Source organism: Tupaia chinensis, unplaced genomic scaffold (genome assembly GCF_000334495.1).
Source record: "Tupaia chinensis unplaced genomic scaffold, TupChi_1.0 Scaffold000238_1, whole genome shotgun sequence".
In the NCBI taxonomy this organism is placed as follows: domain Eukaryota; kingdom Metazoa; phylum Chordata; class Mammalia; order Scandentia; family Tupaiidae; genus Tupaia; species Tupaia belangeri.
This window is the reverse complement of record NW_006159716.1, coordinates 3,382,528-3,389,255: the sequence shown is the minus strand read 5'-3', so window position 1 is coordinate 3,389,255 and position 6,728 is coordinate 3,382,528.

Below are 6,728 nucleotides of genomic sequence, written 5' to 3'. Positions count from 1 at the left end.
CCTGGCCAAAGCAGGGGTCTGACACGGGTTACTGGCTGCCTGTGCTACATATCCTTGCTAATAGTACAGGCGTGGAAATGGTGACTAATTCTGCCACACCAGCGAGAGCCTTAATCCACACTTCATGGGTGGGAAAACCCAGATGCAGAGAGAGAAAATGGTTTACCTGAAGGATTACGAAGAGTGAGACACAGAGCCCAGGTCTTCCCAGTCCACATCCCACATCTGCCACCTCCCCTCCCCAGCCCTCAATCCAGTCGCCCTGGTCTGCCTTCCTGTTTGCCAGCGTGTGGAGCAGCCTGTTTGTGTTTGTGAGTTTCCAGCGTCTGTAAGTACCCATAGCGGTGCAGAGCTTGGCGGCACAGACATTTGTCAAAGATGACATGCCAGTCATCCGTGCCACTGGAGACAGTGACAGATGTGCTCTCCAGCACCGCCATCCAGGCAGCGAGGATGGATGGGGCCCTGGCACCCTGCGAAAGGAGCCGTAGACCAGGCAGGAGACAAATTGCAGCCTGGTCAGCATAGGAGGCTTATTGCAAGCAGATGGTGCTGCCACAACCTTCCCCCTGGCCAGGTCCCTGCCTGCTCTCTCTCCTGCTCTTTCCCACTGTCACAGACCTGTCCAAACCTGGTGTCTGCTTAGGACCTGTGTGCCATCGCTGACAAGGACGGGTGCTCTTGGGCTTTGGGGTGTTTCCAATAATCATAACAATAATAGTTGACAGTTATGTATGCTGAACTGTGTTCTAAGTACTCATCATCCACTGACCCCTTTCATCCTTAGCCATCTGGGGGTGGAGATACAGGAAACTGAGGCCAGAGGGGTTGGGGGTTCTTCCAAGGTCATGCAGTAAGATGGTAGCATCTGAATCCAGGCTGACTCTGAAGTCCACCACCCCTCAGGACTATTATTTGGGGGTCTGGGATGGATAGAAATCTCAGTCAGTGCAGGATAGCAGCAGGAAAAGGAAAGCAAGGATTCTACCCAGGCCAGCTCACCACTGATCTGCTGAGTGGACAGGAACGGTCGTCGCTGTGTGAGATTCTCTACTGCAAGGTGAGTAGAGCTGCTATGGCTCAGCCCTGGGGCTTCCAGGCTAGCTTCATGGCTGGCCTCTCTGTTCTGTGAACCCTAGGCAGTGTCTCCTCCACCCTTACACACGCACTGCCTCTGCCCAGTAAGTCCAACCCAGATTCCCCCAGATCACCATCTCATAGCTCATGAAACTGTCACTTCTGTGCCCCCGAGGCAGGCTCACAGTCCTCTGAGATTTTGTAGGAATGTTTATGGCTGGTGACAGCAAAGGGAACAGACCCCATAAAACAAAAAGAAAAGGGACAGTGCTGAGCTCTAAAAATGCTTTCAGATTCTTGCCCAGAAGCTTCCCATGGGTGTTTCATACCCAGAGACGACCTGCTTTCCTCACTGCTGGATGAGAGGTTTAGAAACACCACAACCTACAGTCTGCTTCAGCCAGTCACTTGCTATGGGGCCTCGCAGGAGTGCCCTCCTTTCCTGGCACTTGAATTTCCTCATCTGTAAAATGGGGATAATGATAGGATCGATCTCATAGAATTACCTCAAAGGTTAAACCATGAAAATCACTTAAAACTGTGCCTTATGCATCAACAAAGGCCAACTGGGTTTTTTTTTAAGAGTTATTTATTTAATTTTATTTACCATTTTTTTTTTAATTTGCTAAAGGGCATGCATGCTCACCAGAGAGAGAGAGAATGAGAAAGCAAGTCACCAGGTCTGGGACTCAAACCATGGACAGCCATGTGGGAGTCCAGTGCCTTAACCACCATGCCACCTGCTGGCCCCTGGCCAACTATTGTTATTCTCTGGTTTTTAGTTTCTTCAATGGGAAAATGAGGGCATGGGTCTTATATTGTGTATGGGCTTCAACTGGAACATTCTGTGATTTGGTGTCACTCTTGTGACGCATCCCTATCTCACCCATCTTTACCTTTTATCTTGGTATCTGTGATCCTCAGACAACTGCTCTATTCACAAGTGAGTGAGGTAAAGAGAGCTACACAAATGGGAAGCATTGCCACTCTTATTCACAGTGGAAGATTGTTCTACCCTTCCATCAAATGGACCTACCTCCATTGGTCAACACAGCTCAGAAATCCCATCCATTGTGACCAGGTCTTCACTGAGCATGCCCTACAATGACCAACCTCAGAATGCTCCCAGAGTTTCACTGAGTTTCACTGAGAAGCAGTCCACACCAGCCCACCTGTGTAGACAATAAACTAGAGTACACAAGAATAAGTAATCCCAGCTTCTCCAGATTCATGTGGAGGACACCCACACTGGAAAAGAAGTTATCTTGCTGTTCAAGTTCTGTAAATACTTGAAAAATCATTTTATTTTTTGATTTGTGAACAGGATGCTATCAAACTAAGAAGCATCATTAAATAGACCTAGAGGATTTTTTCCTTTATATTTTTGGGGGTATAGAGTGAGGTTTGGCATTGGATTTTTTTTCCACTGATGCTTTTTGGATAAACACATAAATCAGCATCATCTATATTCATTAGATAACGTGCCTTGTTCAGTACAAAATTACCCCTGTTTTGCATGATTTTCCCCCCTTGTGATTAATATAAATGACTTAAGTTAATTATGTTTCTCTTCATGGAAAAATGTATTTGTCAAAGTGCTGAAACATCAATAAAAAATAAACGCTGTCGTTTGAAGAAGGGCAGGATTGCAAATGAGCAATTGGGGTATGAGGAAGGGAACGGACTCACCCGTCTGGGGTGTCATTCTGATTGAGTAGGCACACTTTATATTTACTAACAGTGACAAAGGCATTTTTCTTAGTTAAGCACTCATGGGTCCTGATGAGGTAGATTGATGTCATCATTATTAACAATAATGACACCTCAGGCATAGAGAAAACGATTTTCTCTGGGATCCCAAACAATACTGCATGGATGAAGCCTCGCCTATCTTTACCTAGGGTGGGTATTTTACCAGCTGGTCCCCTAGATATGGATTTTGCAGGAATAGACAGGGGGAAAATAGAGCTAATTGGAGAGTGAGGGGAGAGAAATGAAGAAAAACAAACCACAAGGCTGCTATAGAATCTCAGAACAAGAAGGATGCTTTGGGCCAGTGACAAGACTAAGGACCAGAGACATCGAGGGACTTCTCTAAGGGCACACAATATGTTAGTGGCAGAGCTGAAAGGAAACACGGGCCTCTTGACTCCCAGATCCTCTCCTTCTTCCTATGTTCTGCTGCCTCCCTCACCACCAAGAACCAAAGGTTTCCTTCTCACATGAGCATGTGTACAATGGCACCAACAGGGACAGAGTAAGGAGGTCCCACAGATTGCTGGAGAGTCAGGGCCACAGAGAAATCTCTGGGTTACTGAATTTTTCCATGGTGTCTGGAATACCTCTATCCTACCCACCCTTCCTATCTTGGTTTGGGTTTCTTGAAAGAAGACTCTGAGACAAGATTGTGGGTGCTGGTGGTTTATTTGAGATGTGATCCCAAGACACACAACTGAGGTAGGGAAGAAGTGAGATGCGGAATGGAGAAAATCCAATAAAGCTTGCATTCATGGGGAGGGAAGTAATGCTCTGGACCCCTGGGTTCACTCCCCAACTCCCCTGAGAAACCACAGAGACCATACCCCCAAGTTGTCCTAGTACTGGACAGGGAGTAGAGTGTGTTATGCACCGACTTCCATGGCCTTTCATTTCCAACCCCTCTTGGTCAACTTGTACGGAGCTAAACAAGCTTTTATAGTACCAGCAAAACAAAGAACCTGAAGCATGAGCAGGTGAGTGGGAAGCTTCCATGGCTGTGGTCACTGTCTATGACAGATGCAGTGAGCCTGGAAGTAAGCCAGGAGGATATGGGCAGAGCAGCCACATAGTCTGCTACGCTACCCTTATCTAAATGTTCCTGCCATCTGAGACCTCTCCACTCCTGGTAAACATGATTATCCTGTCCTCTCATGGTCAAACACCATTTATCTGGCTTTTACCATGGGCTATCTTATTGTACTGATCTTATTAAATATCACCCTGTCTCCCCAAATATACTGTAAATTGATGAAGGGCAACATTTAGGCCATTATTATTCAGTCATTAAATAAGTATTTATTGATTATCTACTGTATGCCACACACTCTTTGAGGTGCTAGAGATACAGCATCAAAGAAGGAGAAAATTCCCATTCACGAGGAGCTTACATTTTAGGGGTGGAGGTAGGCAATAAAAAAAAGCAACATTAGTAGGTGGTGGAGCCACCTTTCCTGACACAGCCCTATCCTCCACCCATTTAAAAGCAGAGGGAAAGCAAGGTGGCCCAGCCTACCCTCGTCACCAAAGCCCCCTGCCAAGCCTAGAGTGTGGTGGGGGTGGGGGGTTGGGGGAGGCTGCCTCAGCCTGTACACCTTACTGCATGCAGTGCATGACTTTGGATAACACCTTACACTCTAGCTTCCCTCTTCAGCCCCCAGCCACCTTGGGACCAGATAGGTTTGGGTATATAGGAGCCAAACAGCTGAACACAGTGAGACTCTGGAGGAATTCTCTCCTCACACTCCCCCCAGCAAAAAAGGAGAGAAACTCCTCTATGTAAATCTGAACCCAAATCTCTGCTACCACAATAAAAGAGGGAAACTGGCACAGAACTAATTCCCACCATAGGGAAATGCACAACCACACAGCTACAAAACATACTCCAAAGAAGTAGCAAGAAGTGAGTACATCACCTGATGACTAAAAATCACAGTAGAGCCTAAAGAAATATGACAAATCCAGGAAATACTCCCCCTCCAAAGGAACATAATAGCTCCTCACCAATAATGGATGAAACAAGAAATCACAGAAATGTCAGGAAAATGTTTCAGAATATTTTTCATAACTAAACTCAGTGAAATGCAAGAGAAAATAGACAATCAGTCCAGGAGATGAGAAAAATCTTTCCATGACATGGAGAAACTCCATAAAGAGATAGACACACCGAAAAAGAATCAAACCGAACTTCTGGAGATGAAGGATACAGTGCTTGAAATCAAAACCTCCTTTATAAATATTGGCAGCATATTAGACCATGCAGAAGAAAGAATCTCTGACCTTGAAGACAAAACTTCCAGTTTAACCAAAGCAACCCAAAATAATGAAAAACTAATTATTAACATCGAGGGACTTCTCTAAGGGCACACAATATGTTAGTGGCAGAGCTGAAAGGAAACACGGGCCTCTTGACTCCCAGATCCTCTCCTTCTTCCTATGTTCTGCTGCCTCCCTCACCACCAAGAACCAAAGGTTTCCTTCTCACATGAGCATGTGTACAATGGCACCAACAGGGACAGAGTAAGGAGGTCCCACAGATTGCTGGAGAGTCAGGGCCACAGAGAAATCTCTGGGTTACTGAATTTTTCCATGGTGTCTGGAATACCTCTATCCTACCCACCCTTCCTATCTTGGTTTGGGTTTCTTGAAAGAAGACTCTGAGACAAGATTGTGGGTGCTGGTGGTTTATTTGAGATGTGATCCCAAGACACACAACTGAGGTAGGGAAGAAGTGAGATGCGGAATGGAGAAAATCCAATAAAGCTTGCATTCATGGGGAGGGAAGTAATGCTCTGGACCCCTGGGTTCACTCCCCAACTCCCCTGAGAAACCACAGAGACCATACCCCCAAGTTGTCCTAGTACTGGACAGGGAGTAGAGTGTGTTATGCACCGACTTCCATGGCCTTTCATTTCCAACCCCTCTTGGTCAACTTGTACGGAGCTAAACAAGCTTTTATAGTACCAGCAAAACAAAGAACCTGAAGCATGAGCAGGTGAGTGGGAAGCTTCCATGGCTGTGGTCACTGTCTATGACAGATGCAGTGAGCCTGGAAGTAAGCCAGGAGGATATGGGCAGAGCAGCCACATAGTCTGCTACGCTACCCTTATCTAAATGTTCCTGCCATCTGAGACCTCTCCACTCCTGGTAAACATGATTATCCTGTCCTCTCATGGTCAAACACCATTTATCTGGCTTTTACCATGGGCTATCTTATTGTACTGATCTTATTAAATATCACCCTGTCTCCCCAAATATACTGTAAATTGATGAAGGGCAACATTTAGGCCATTATTATTCAGTCATTAAATAAGTATTTATTGATTATCTACTGTATGCCACACACTCTTTGAGGTGCTAGAGATACAGCATCAAAGAAGGAGAAAATTCCCATTCACGAGGAGCTTACATTTTAGGGGTGGAGGTAGGCAATAAAAAAAAGCAACATTAGTAGGTGGTGGAGCCACCTTTCCTGACACAGCCCTATCCTCCACCCATTTAAAAGCAGAGGGAAAGCAAGGTGGCCCAGCCTACCCTCGTCACCAAAGCCCCCTGCCAAGCCTAGAGTGTGGTGGGGGTGGGGGGTTGGGGGAGGCTGCCTCAGCCTGTACACCTTACTGCATGCAGTGCATGACTTTGGATAACACCTTACACTCTAGCTTCCCTCTTCAGCCCCCAGCCACCTTGGGACCAGATAGGTTTGGGTATATAGGAGCCAAACAGCTGAACACAGTGAGACTCTGGAGGAATTCTCTCCTCACACTCACCCCAGCAAAAAAGGAGAGAAACTCCTCTATGTAAATCTGAACCCAAATCTCTGCTACCACAATAAAAGAGGGAAACTGGCACAGAACTAATTCCCACCATAGGGAAATGCACAACCACACAGCTACAAA